Raw genomic sequence first — 13,821 nt, forward strand, 5'->3', positions numbered from 1 at the left:
CCCCCGGCCTGCGGGCGGCGAGCCAGCTCCTCCGGGCGCCCCTGCCGCGGACTCTGCGCTCGGCTTGGAGTTCCCCGTGCGGCCGGCGGTGGGCGCGCGCCACGCGGGCCCGAGCCCTGGGCGGCAGTGCGGCCCCGGGTCCCGCGGCCTCGGCGCCCGCGCGCCTCCCCCACTGCCCACTCCCGGCCTCTGGGCCCGCCCCCCGCAGGGGTCGGCTTGGCCTGTGAGCCGGGGACCCCTGAGCCCCCGCCACGGCGGCCCCGGTCCCCGCGGCCTGGCCGCGCGCCGGGTCCCCACCGCGGAGTGGGAAGGAGGAGGAGAGACTGGAGGAGTTGGAGACAGACACAGCCGCGGCGCGCAGTCACGGCTGGAGACAGACGGCGGCGGCCGCGGCGGCGGCGGGAGGCGGGACACTCCCCCCCTCCGGCGACTGGAGGCGGGACACCTCCCCGGCGGCCGCAGCGCCGCGTCCCCTCTCTCCCCGCGCTGAGGCTGCGGACCGGGCCCGGCGGGACCAGCAGGCGAGTGCGTTGGCCCTGCCCGCTCCGCACGCCGCCGCGGCCGGCCAGGGATCCCCTGCAAGCCGCGGAGCCGCCGCCGCCGCCGCCGCTGCCGCCGCCAGACAGGCTGCGGGTGCCTGGGAAAGTGGAAGCGGGGCGGGGAGCGCGGGGGAGGCCCGGGTGTGAGGTCCTCAGCTCTTAAAGAACCCCGGCGCGCCGCGCTCCCCGCCGGCCCGCCGCGCGCCCCCTGCCGCGCCCCGCACCGCGCCCCTCCCCCTGGCCAGCAGGGCCGCTGGCCGCGAAGCCGCACTGCGGGCAGTCTCCGCCTCCGCTCCCGGGGGGCGGCCCAGGTGAGTGCGGACCCGAGGTGGCCGCAGTGGTCGCGGCTTCTGGCCCAAGTTCACCGCTGCGCTCCGGAGGGAGGGGTGGCCGAGAGGGGTGGGGGACTCGGGAACCGGACGCTTTGGGAACTGGACGTCCGCGAGCCTGCGCCGTCGGCTGGGGCCGGAGGGAGCAGCTGGGCGCCGAGCGCGCGAGGTCTGTGAGGCTTCGTCCGGGTGGGCTTGCCGGTGGGCACGGCGGGGGTCCGGCGCTGGCCTGCGGGCGGGGTTACGCCGGTGGAGGGACCTCGCCGACCCCCACCCCGTTTTCTGTTTCCTGGTGCCCTGGGGCGCGGGGTGTCCCGCCGTTGCAAGACTGAATTCTGCACCGCCCGGAGGCCAGGATGGGCGCGCGGGTGGCAGCCCCGGCTGTCTCGGCGCCCCTAGGCCTCGGCGAGCCGTGGCGGGCGGGGACTGGAGGTCAGTGGGAAGCGGGAAGATCCTGCAGGACCTGACCGGGGAGTTTGCGGGAAGGAGGGGGCGGGCCAAGCCCCGCAGCCCCTCAGTCCCGCATCTTGCACCGCGCGCGCCCCGGCTCCTCGGGCCCGCTTCACCCGGCGTCCCCCCGGGTCCCCCCGCGCGCGTTGACGTCGGTCGCGGGACCGCCCGGAGCTCCCGGCATTGGCTGGGAAGTCGATTGTCTGGGGCGGCTGCTGTTGCACTTAGGCTGGGTCTCCGAGCCCCGGAGGAAGCAGGCGTGTGTTGAATTTCTCTGCCTCTCACCGTGGAATAAACAGGAAGCGACGAGCACCCAGCTCGGCCCGGCACTTGCCTTTGTGAAGGGGTCTGCCCTGCACAGCCTTTAGGAGGTTTCCTCGGGACCCCTGCCCGGTGCGCCGCCCCGGGTGGGCCTGGGGGCGCGCCCTGTGAGTACACCGGTGGAAGACAGTGAGTTCGGTTTAGGTTAAATCGCTATCGTGGCGGAGAGGGCATTTGCTTGTTTTTAAACTTTTTTTTTTTTTTAATTGGAAAAGGAGGAGGTTTCCCGATGAGGCAGAGGTTTTCAGGACGACAGGGACGCATGGTGGGTGGGCGGCACCGGGAGAAGGTGCATCCGAGAGCACTGCGTTCTTGGGTCACCTACCTGGAGGGACACCTCGTCGCCAGTCAGGGCAGCTAGAAGCTCTTTAAAGCAAGCAGGGCTCCTTAGCTCTGCCCAGGCACAGGAATGATTGCTGTGTGCCCATAGCTACAGCAACTAGCGTAATTTTTGTTTTTCCCCCAAAATTTTTTAATTAGCTAGAATTGGATAATTTTGATTTGCTTCTTTTCTTTTCCTCTGTGTCTTGGTTTCTTCCCTTCTCTTTTTCTCTTTTCTAATTATTTTGGCATCTTCTCGTTCCTGGACCAGCGCTGCTTTCTAAATGTTAATTACCATTTCAATACATATTTACTGAGGGCCTACTATGTGTTAGGCATTGTGGGGTGTGAGGTAAGAGTAGCTGTACAGAATGTGGGTTCCGAGCGCTAGTATTAGTAAGTTATTTGCGGTAGAGGTGGATAGAGATGGTGAGCAGCATTGACTCTCAAAAATAGGGTCCTGTGGCTGGTATGGAGGTTGGTGCCTTCTCGAAAGGCTGGTGCTGGGAAGCTTCCCTTTAAAAACGGCCCTTTCTGCCGGTTTGGCTAGCCGAGAATGGCATTCTCCTCTCTGTATCTGCCCTGGAGCTTCAGGACTGAGTATTGAATGACAGAGAAGGTTCTGCAAAGTCTGCACAGGGAGACTGCCATTGCATCAAGTCGTGTCTGCAGTCTGTATATGAGTATTGTCGTTTCTAGTCTTTAACTCTAGTGTATTGTCATCTGTAACTCTGCCTTTGTACTCTGCACAGTTCTTCTGGAATATAGTCTTTGTGTTCAGTCAAGGATCGTAGTGTCAAATCTGAGTCATTACATAGACAAATGAGGACGTCTGAATATTATCCATGTATATTTATTGAATTATATTCGGTTTCTCATCAACCCTTGAAATGTTATTTGATGGACCTTTCTAAGCAGTGCTTTTTAAAACAGGGGGCTAACTTCCTTATGATCTTTGAAAGCTTAATTCTTTTTAAGAGCTTCATTTTGCTATTGACATTGAACAGTGTTAGGAATTAGGGCTGGGAATGTAAATGCCAGTAAGGGATTTGCTGTAATGGAATTGTAGCTGCCTTCCTCCCTTGTTTCAAAAGACCTCTCTAATTTCTTAACATTCTGCTGTTACCCTTGGAAGGGCTTGCCATTGTTGGCCGTGGTCCTGGTTCGTGTAGGTTTGTATTTACGTTGGAGAAGACTCTTCCCGGCAGGTTTTCAGGGCTGTCTCTTGAATCCTCTCACGGGCTTGGTTTGCAAGACCACAATCCTGCAGTGGAACGCAGCCAGTGCCAGCTGCTTATTAAGGGATTTTGTGCCAATTTGTTGGCACATTATTTGAGACTCCTCCACCCCACCCCACTCCCACTGGAGTATATACATACATAGACAAATATTTATTTTCCCCCAACTGCTGACAGTGTTCTAAGAATAGTTTTCTTGCCTGGCACGCGGAGAGCAAGGGCCCGTCTGCAGAGGTGTTTACAGTTTGGGACTGTGCTGTAGTCTTGGTTGACTTAGCAGCCTGGCAGACCAGCCTCACAGCTCCTGGGATGCTCTCTGTTTTTGCTCTGGGCTGCTGCAGGGGTAACCTCCCTGATGGGGAAGCACAGTCAGAGGAGAGTGACTTTTGCTCCTTGTGGATGGTTTCTGGCAGGCAGTCCAGCAGAGACCCCTGAGCTCCTGACGTCTTTGCATGTAGCAAGCATAAAGTCTCCTTGTGGTGGGTGGGAGGTGACTGCTCTACGTCATCACGTAAAACCAAAGCCACCTCAGGGCTCCGGACAGGAATTCTTGCAACTGTAGACTGCTCTGATCTTCTACGTCATCACGTAAAACCAAAGCCACCTCAGGGCCCTGGGCAGGAATTCTTGCAATTGTAGACTGCTCTGATCTTTCTGGTAGTCCTTGCCATGTTTCTTCTCATCTTTCTTTGGGATCTGGGCTTATCCAGTCTCTATGGTGTGTCCTTCTTTTTGTGTAAGAGTTAATAGAGAAGGAAAAATGTTATCCCTCAAGAAGTGATGAAACAGTGTAAAAGAAGAGCATACCATATTAACCTGGAAAAATTTTTGGAAATAGTTAGCAGAATGTATAGCGGCACATGGATATTAAATATGAATAGCGGCAAAATTGCTATGTAGTCCAAAATTATTCTTTTCTTTCTTCTTTCCTCTCTGTCTCCTTCCCTCTCTCCCTCTGTTCCTTCCTTTTTTTAGGTCTTAGAAAAAAATCTCCTGGAAGCCATTATTTTCTGATGTCAAAGAGACTTTCTGCCTATATGAACTGTGTTAGTCTAGAATTACATCTTGACCTATATTATGGGTGTACATGGAAGGTGAATCTTAAGTTTCAAAATAGGAATGCAAAGGTTCTGCCTACTATTTGAAAATTTAGGCCACAAGACCTGCCACTTTTTAGGGAGTTTTTTTGGGGGCATTGTTTGCTTCATTGTTAGGCAAAGAAAGGACTGAAGTTAGTACCTGTACTATTAATTACTCTGAAAATATTGGGTTTGAATTTTCAGTTAATGTCATTTTTTTTCCATCACAGGAGGAATTGAAAACGATGTCTGTATTGTCACATATCCATGTGATTTAAGAATGGATTGCTTTTCTTTGAGTTCTCACTAAAAATGGTACTTTGGCCTTTTAAGCTGTTTTTGTGAAGACTTTTCTTTCCACCAAGCTTGTTTTCCAGATAGGTCTTGGAGATTACAAAGAACATAGATATAATTTCTCCCTTGATTGGCAGCTGCGAGCTTTCCCGGACAAAAATAATGCTGCACTGTGCCAAATGGTTGACTTTTCTAGAATAAAAACTCTAAAGGGTATGCAAAAAGTCCTCTGGTTAATATATTGGCATTCCCAGAACCCACTAACACTCCGGCAGCCTGCCAGACTCCACTTAACGAGGACACAGAATGTCTGGCTCAATCCCCATGAGCAGACGGGGGTGGGGTCTGGATGTCCACACCCTTTATTAATTTTTAATGACTGTACTTTTGTTTTGCAGATTTTCCTCTGTACCCCCTTCTCAACCGTCTCCTACAACGTCACTCCCCACATCCATTTATTTACTCATTTACTTGGCATCGGAAAAATGTCGAGCGGTTCAGGGTTAAGAATGCTGCTGAGGGATCATTTCTGTTTGCATGGGTTCTTTTGTTGTTGTTTTTTTTTCTTTTTCTTCCTTTTTTTTTTTGGAAGAGGAAGAGAGAAAAGGAACAGAAAAGATGACAACTATTTTTTTTTTTAAGGATGCTTTATTGTCTGCTGGAAAAAGAGAAGCATTTACGAAACTTTAAGTTTGTCAGACAGTTTATGTGACAGTGCAAGTTGGTGCTTGCCAAGCTCCAGACAGATTGTTAATGTTACATGACAGGGATAAATAAATTACCGCTGTCTGCAACACGCTTGCACTGCAAACGCACTCTGCAGCCGGCGGCCGGCTGGGTGCCGCTCATGGGCCTGGTGTGCATGCAGCTGCGCAGAGGGCCTCTGCCTACCGCCTAGAATGCTGTGCCTCCGTTTGGAAATGAAAAGGGTGTGCCTTGCTTTTATTTTTGGCTCTACTGCAGGGCAGTAGAATCCAAGGAGCAACTCTGTGTCCTTTATTTTGCTAGGCTGCTCCGCCTCCTCCCCTGCCCTGGCCCCACCTCTGGTCCACACTCCCGTTCTTCTGAGCAGGGAAATCAGGCACCTAGCTTCTTCCCAGGAGACCTCAACTTAGTTCTTAGCTGCCCAGGGCCTAAAGTGTCTCAAAGCCAAGTTTCAAACTGTTTACAGTTGTGTTCTTTCTGCAGGTGCAGACACTGAGAACAAATTGTCTACGATAGATAAGGCTGTACTGGCCTGGGAGGGCCTGGGTGGCACTCCTTGGGCATAATGTACTTTCATCTGGGCAATTTGGAAGCTCAGCTGGCAGAGTGACAGGTGTAATGAACTTAATGGTCTTGCCCTAGTTGTTGGCGGACACACAGCTCATGTTACAAAGCCACCTCATACCAGGGGCCCCTGCCAAATGATTTGCTCTTCTCTTTGTGGATGGGACTTGGGGACTGGACGACTGAGTGGCATTAAGGTAGGGAAGGGGGTGGGTGTGAGTGATGTGTGTGTGCCCTCATCTGCTCTGTTCCTAAAAGAACCTAGAGAATCTCCTGAAAGTAGGCCTTGAGAGAAAGAGATTCTTCCCACTCACACTGGCTAGCCATCCTCCATGCCAGGTGTCTCGAGGACCCTCTGCAGATGTGCTTCGACTTCCTGCCTCTGGGGTTTGCAGAATGGCAGGCTTTCTGCCACACTGTGTGGCTTCCTGGTACGCTGCTGGCCTGGCTGCTGGGATTCTTCAGAAGAGGGCTGGGCCGGCAATGCACAGCCAGGCATTGTTCTCGGAGTCCGTGGCCCCAGGGGCCAGCAACCTGTGCACAGAGCTGCAAGGGAATTTCCATTGGAAAGTCTCTCTGCTTCCGAAGGCAGCCACTGGAGAGGCTGTAGGAGGCCAGGCTGCTTTCCGAAGGGCTCCCTGACCTCTAACCAGGGCACGTGGGCAGATAATAATAACAGCAGCTCCAAGTGCTTCTGTAGCCTCTCCTGTGTGCCAGGCTCTGTTCTGAGGGCTGCCATACACTGATTCACTAATTTAATCCTCACAGTGGCCCTGTGACATGGATCCTCCTGCCATCCACATGTTACAGAGATGTCAAGACATTGCCCAGAGTCACCAACTTGTGAATAAAGGGTGGAGCAGCCTGGGCAGTATGGCTCCAGGTTCTGGGATCTGCCTCTGGAGCTAAATGAGGTGGGGCCTGGGTCAGGAATTCTTCATCTGGGACCACTTGCTGGCAGGGTGCCATTCTCTTCCTGTCCCCATACAGGTCCCACTGGGACTCTATCCAGCCAGCAAGTTCAGGGTTTTGTCTTTCTTGCCTCCACGCTGTGGCCCTCCCTCCTCAACTCCCTCCCCTGTTTTTAATCCTAATCTCTGCTCTCTGCCTGTCTTACCTGTGGCAAGAGCCTCGGTTTTGAGGACTGGACCATGGCAGCTTTGTCTCTGCCCACCTTATCCCTTGAGTTCCTTGAGAGAAAGACAAAGCAACAATCAGCAGGAGTGTTGGTATTGCCAGATATTTCTTCTGCACTGGTGCTTTAAACCACTTCCATCAGCCTCACCGTGGCACCTCTGGGTGTAGCCTGGTGGAGTGTGACTGCCCGGTTCCTGGGAGCAGCTAACTGCCTGGGTCTGGTGGTGTGTGCTGGTAATGCCCCCGCCAGCTGTCTCTTCACTCAGAGGGATCCAGTTCATCCCAGGACAAAGAGCACTATAGTTTCTTTCTTTCTTTGTTTCTTTTTTTTTTTTTTTTTGAGACGGAGTCTCGCTCTGTCGCCCAGGCTGGAGTTTAGTGGCGCAATCTCGGCTCACTGCAAGCTCTGCCTCCCAGGTTCATGCCATTCTCCTGCCTCAGCCTCCTGAGTAGCTGGGATTACAGGCACATGCCACCACGCCCGTCTAATTTTTTTGTATTTTTATTAGAGACGGGGTTTCACCATGTTAGCCAGGATGGTCTCGATCTCCTGACTTCGTGATCCGCCCGTCTTGGCCCTCCAAAGTGCTGGGATTACAGGCATGAGCCACTGCACCTGGCCTACAGTTTCTTTAAAAGTGAAAAAAAGTTATCCCATCTTTAAGAGTCTGTTTTTTTTTTTCTTAGATAGAGTCTCCCTTTATTACCCAGGCTGGAGTGCAGTGGCGTGATCCATCTCAGCTCACTGCAACCTCCGTGCCAGGTTCAAGCGCTTCTTGTTCCTCAACCTCCTAAATCGAGTAGCTGGGATTACAGGCATGCACCACTACACCTAGCTATATTTGTATTTTTAGTAGAGATGGGATTTCGTCATGTTGGCCAGGCTGGTTTCTCACTTCTCACCTCAAGTGATCCTCCCGCCTGAGCCTCCCAAAGTGCTGGGATTACAGGTGTGAGCCACTGCGCCAGGCCAAGAGTCTCTGGCTCCATGAGGTATAGGTAAATGAATCATGCATATTGACGTGTACGTCCTATGAAATGTTGTCCACCTTGGACAAGCTAAATCTTCGAGATTGTGGGACCTAAAGGGAGTACCCAAGAGATGCACATATCATGGGCCTAGCAGGACAGTCAGCTCTTTGCAAACTGGTCCACAGTATCAGGCAGGAAAAGTCTCTCGCAGCTCTTGAGCCACCCCCAGCAGCTGGGATGGATGCTGACCCCTATGTAGATACTACTGGGCGTCCCATATGTTGCAGGGCACTTCTGAACCTTTGTGGCATTTGATCTATAGGCTAGCCTGGCATGGGGCTGGTTAAGTTACGGTTGAGGAGGTGAAGACCTCTAGAGAGACTGTCCTGGTCTGGGCCCTGTCCACTCTCAACAGCTCTCAGTAGCCACGCATTGTCATGACCCAAGGTGCAAGGCCTGTCTTGGGGTAGCTGCTCCTAGCAGCATCTGTGGGACAAATAACATTTTCTTTTCCTGATTACATGTGTACTGAAGAGAATTAGGAAATAGGGAAAGAAGGAAGAAAATAAAAATCACTGAAATTATCTATGATCTCACTGCTAGAGATGATTAATAGGTTAGTAGATTCCAGGTTTATTGATTAATTATAAAGTCATTTATGTACTTTTTAAGAAGCTTAGCATTCTTTCATGAATATTTTTCATGTGATTTAAATATTCTCCAAAAATCCCACTTCTAGATTGTGTAATATTCTATTCTATGGTTATATTGTAATTTTTTTAAAACCAGTTTTAGGACATTGAGGCTGTTACCAGTTTTCTCTGTTACAAATATGATTGCATTGGCCGGGCACGGTGGCTCACGCCTGTAATCCCAGCACTTTGGGAGGCCGAGGCGGTCGGATCACAAGGTCAGGAGATGGAGACCATCCTGGCTAACACAGTGAAACCCCGTCTCTACTAAAAAGTACAAAAAATTAGCTGGGCGTGGTGGCGGGCGCCTGTAGTCCCAGCTACGCAGGAGGCTGAGGCAGGAGAATGGCATGAACCCGGGAGGCGGAGCTTGCAGTGAGCCGAGATCGCGCCACTGCACTCCAGCCTGGGCGACAGAACGAGACTCCATCTCAAAAAAAAAAAAATAAATAAATAAATAAATAAATAAATATGATTGCGTTGAACATCTTTAAACTTTTTTTTTAGAAATTTATTACATAACTTGATAATTTAAAAAAATGGAGATGGGGTCTTGCTCTGTTCTCGAGGCTGGAGTGCAGTGGTGTGATCTCGGCTCATTGCAACCACCGTTTCCCAGGCTCGTGGCATCCTCTCCCCTCAGCCTCCTAAGTAGCTGGGACTACAGATGCTGCCACGCCTTGTTTTTTTTTTTTTTTTTTTGTAGAGACCGGGTTTCAGCATGTTGCCCAGGCTGGTCTCAAATTCCTGGGCTGAAGCAATCTTCCCGCCTTGGCCTCCCAGGGTGCTAGGATTACAGGCGTGAGCCACTGTGCTTGGCCTGAACATTTTTTTAAATATTATTTGGGTAGATTCTTAAAAGGGAAATTGGGGGGTATAAGACTTTTAAGGGTCCTCCAAAAATATTGCCAGATGGGGCTTTCAGAATGGGAGAGGCAACTTACATTCCCACAGACAAGAGGGTGACTGCACCCTTGTCAATGCCGAATATTATTTAAAAAACCTTTGCAAATTTGGCAGTAAACGATATGGGCACATGATGTTTAAATTTTCTTTCCTATCTTTTTATTTTGAAAATCTGACTTTGTATCATCTGGATCATCGTTGAAAAGAGTTTTGCTGTTTGCTAGAATTTTGTTAAGGCCAAACATCATAATGTTAGAGGATGATCTCAGTAGGTGGGGTAAGACCTTTGTGCTTTTTAAAATTCAAATAAAATAAAATAAAACAGAATTAAATTCTACTCAGGTAGGTTCAGGGCAGTAAACATTCTAATAACATGTCTTTTAAACAAATTATAGGATACGATGGGCATAGACTGCTCTTGGTCTTCCCCCAGCCTCCTCATCCTCCCTCTTTAGTGGTAGCCTTGAACTCACAATGGAGAATGAGGGCCAGGAGAGGGGGTGGAGTCAGCACCTGGCTGTCTGGATAGCCCCACCATACCTTGTTCAGTCGCGTCTCTTCATTTCAAATGACCCCTATTGGACCTCACACTCTTTGCTAGTCTTGCTGCTAAGGACACAGACAGAAAATTCATGATGGGCAGACAGAAAATTCGTGATCCTCCATACTCCATGCTTGTGTCATCTGTGGAGGACCTCCACTTCCTCTGCAAATGTGCTAAAGTTTTCTGCTTTCCTCCAAGGCCTCAGTCCTTCCAGAGTTCCAACTATGAACAGTGCCTGACCTCCTAAGCTGTTGCTCCTAAAGCTTGAGAGAGATGAAAAAATCACTTTACTAGGTGGTGATGAACTAATTAAAGACAGTCTTTCATTGAGGGGTTGGAAGCAGCTGGAATGGAGGGTGCTTACCGTGCTGGAGGGAGCAAGATGGCACTGCTTTCTCTAGGGCTGGTCATGATCAGTGTGGTTTTGTTCACAGGCACCTGAGTGCATCAGGTGGGGAGACCCTCATGTACTATGCAAGGTGCTCACCTGCTCTTTGGTGTGTGCTGGGGGTGCACCTCCACCTGGCGTTGCCTGGTGGACAGTGAGTGGGCCCCACAGGACCTGGTGGGCCCATGTATTAGTCCGTTCTCATGCTGCTATGAAGAAATACCCAAGACTGGGTAATTTATAAGGGAAAGAGGTTTAATTGACTCACAGTTCCACATGGCTGGGGAGGCCTTGGGATACTTACAGTCATGGTGGAAGTGGAAGCAAACATGTCCTACTTCACTTGGCAGCAGGAGAGTGAAGTGCAGAGTGAAGGAAGGAAAAGCCCCTTATAAAACCATCAGATCTCGTGAGAACTCACTACCATGAGAACAGCACAGGGGAACCACTCTCATGATCTATTCCCTTCCCATGAGGTCCCTCCCCCAACACATGGGGATTACAATTTGGATTACAATTCAAGGTGAGATTTGAGTGGGGAGGCAGAGCCTGAACATATCAGCACAGTTCTGTGTTCTGTACCAAAGCTTTCAAGGAGGTGCCTAGGTGTGTGAGCCCGGGTACTACAGGTGCAGACGGCAGAAGCTCAGCTGGTGATGCCGTGGCCCATCTCCCTGGGTTGAGACTGCAGACTGGGTCCTTCTCAGCTCTGCCTGACCTGCCATCAGCACCACACTCTGTCCCAGGTGCACGCCTGCCCTCATCTGTGGCAGTGCCAAGGCCTTGGAGATGGATTCCAAAAGGCTGGAGATGGGATGAGGCCTGCGGAATAGAGATGGAGTGTGCTGAAGGCTGCTAATGGGGTGGCAGTCCTCCAGTGGTCTGGCCAGTGGGGTCCCTCAGTGTCTTCTGGGGAGCACGCCTCTGCTACAGTCCTTGGCGGCTCTCCATTTTCCTCAGTGAGGTGGTGGCTCTGATGTCACTGTGAGGGTGCTTGCTATTGACCCACAGGGCTTTGGGTGCCTGACAAATCCAACTTGTGCTTGTTACTGGCTGAGGCGTGCAGAGCTGACCGATTTCTGTCTGATTTGACCTCGGTGTTTGGCTTGCTTCTGCAACAGAGTCCCTGCTTTCCTGGTGGGGACGGGGGCCTTCTGGACACGATGTGTGCAGGACTCGAGGAAATGTCGGCAGTTGGTTGGTTTGGTTGAACATTTGTTTTTCTGCTACTTTGGCTATTAAGATAAATCTTGAACCCTAGGTCAGGCACAAGGCTGGAGTTTGAGACCAGCCTGGGCAGCATAGTAAGACCCTATCTCTACAAAAAACTGTTAAAAAATTGTGCCCCTAAAACACTTACCTTTCCTCCTATTGGGTTTGAATATGACATTCCAAATTGTTTATTTCTAAACTAGAGGTCCTGGGATTTTGCATTTTTTCACCTGAAGAGTAATGTAAAAATGATAAATAAATGTGTAGGTACAGTTACAAATAGCTATATATAGTAAATTTAGTCCAGAAAAATCATGACATTTGTTTCCTGATAAAGTTGAACTTGGAATGAAGCAGAGCAGTTGTTATCTGATGGACTCTTGGTGCATTACCCTCTAATGTGAATCCTCATCCTTTGGTTGCTGTAACATTGTTTGTATGTTGGAGTTTTATAGCCGGGGCACCTTTATGTGTCTGAGGGAATGGCTTCTGTTCTGCCATCTGCATGGAGGAAGCTGTCCCCATTGGACCCACCGAGGAGGCAGCATCCAGGCTGCAGCGCCGGCCTCTGTGTCAGCTGCCACGGGGTGACTGCATCATCCGTGGTGTGCTTGGGACGATTCGAGTAATCGCGCTGCCTCCTGGCCTCCTGAGGGCTTGCCATGGGCAGTTGCTCAGTCATCCTTCTAGCTGTCCCTCCTGGGCCCCTGTGCTGCCGGGCCCCTTGGAGGCTGTGCAACCTGGGGAAGGTCACTGACTCTCTAGGTCTCAGTTCACCTTCTCTGAAATAGCTGTTTGCCCACCTTGTAGGTTTTTGAGAGGATTAGATAAGATCATATGTATGCGGATCAGGTGGGACAGGCCAGCTACCACAGCGAGTGCTCAGTAAAAGGCAGCTCGTGAGCCAAGTGTGTACTCGTGAGACATCTGCCCTGCACTGGCACAGTCAGAGACCCAGTTCCCGCCTTTTGGAGACATAGAGACCAAGGAGAAGATAGAATGTGTGTGGTGGAAGCAATTAGCAAGTGAGAGTGGTTTTACCATCATGGCTTGAACTAAGCAGTTTTTCAAGAAAGGCTTTAGATGTGGAGGAGAGTGAGGCCCCCAGGCCCTGAGGTGGTGGCTCTGACGCCTCCTTCGCTCCCTCCCTTCCCTCTCCTTCTACTCTTTCCTCCTCTGTGCATTTTTATGGAGCACTCAGGACGTCCATGCACTAGGCACTAGATAAAGACATGGCTTTGTCCCCAAACTGTTAGAAGACAGGTGTGCCCATGGTTGCCACACAGGGCTAACGACCGCACCAGGGAGACAGAGGAAGATGTGAGTAGACCTCCTGTCTCCTGGCTTCCTGAGGGCTCAATGTACTTTGGTCAATCAAGGGAGACTTCATGGAGGAGGCCAAATGCTGTTGTCTGAATGTTTGTGTGTCCCCGAAACTCCTTAATTGAAACATAACTCCACTGTGACAGTATTGATAGTATTGAGCAGTGGGGCTTCTAGGAGGGGATTAGGTCACGAGGCTCCTCCCTCATGTGTGAGATTAGTGCCTTTATAAAAGAGGCCGGAGGAGCTTGTTCACCCCTTCCACCCTTCGAGGACTCACAGAAGGTGCCATCTATGAAGAATGGGCCCTCACCACACACCAGATCTGCCGACACCTTGATCTTGGACGTCCCATCCACCAGAACTAGGAGCAACACATTTTTGCTGTTTCTAAATGACCCCATTGAAGGTATTTCGTTACAGCAGCGCGGCTGGACTGAGACATAGACCTCGGGCTGAGACTTAGCGAAAGAACGTATTTTTTTTTAAGGTTAACAAACGGGGAAAGAGTATTCTAGGTCAGTGGGTTGCAGCGAGAAAATATTAGAACGCATATGCTTATTTTTACTTCATTATTTCAAACTTTGTATATTATGTGTACAATGTACTATTACCATAGTATATGTATATAATTTATAATTTATAAATAAATATACATGACCTGTGTGCTTAGACATTTTTGCTTGTAGGAGTATATGCTTCAGAAAATTGGGGGCCCACAGGCGGGCAGTGGGAACATGTGTTAAGACAGGGGGAGGGCAGGGCAGGCCATGCATGGCTGCAGATGGGGGAAGAGGTGGGAGAGTA

General features: G+C 50.8%; 1 protein-coding gene across 3 annotated transcripts in view; it reads left to right on the forward strand.

Annotated features, from left to right (window-relative positions):
* The first annotated feature begins 420 nt into the window (after nt 1–420).
* Nucleotides 421–13,821, forward strand: part of LDLRAD4 (low density lipoprotein receptor class A domain containing 4) — a 444,661-nt gene continuing 431,260 nt past the window's right edge. The window contains exon 1 of one of the 3 annotated variants that reach the window (XM_030810809.1): nt 421–850. The gene's annotated coding sequence lies outside the window, so the exon portion shown is untranslated. Of the gene's footprint in view, nt 851–929; nt 1,038–1,252; nt 1,769–13,821 lie in introns of those variants that run through there. The other 2 variants (XM_030810810.1, XM_030810811.1) reach the window with 2 other exon arrangements.

Source organism: Nomascus leucogenys, chromosome 4 (assembly GCF_006542625.1).
Source record: "Nomascus leucogenys isolate Asia chromosome 4, Asia_NLE_v1, whole genome shotgun sequence".
NCBI classification, from domain to species: Eukaryota; Metazoa; Chordata; class Mammalia; order Primates; family Hylobatidae; genus Nomascus; species Nomascus leucogenys.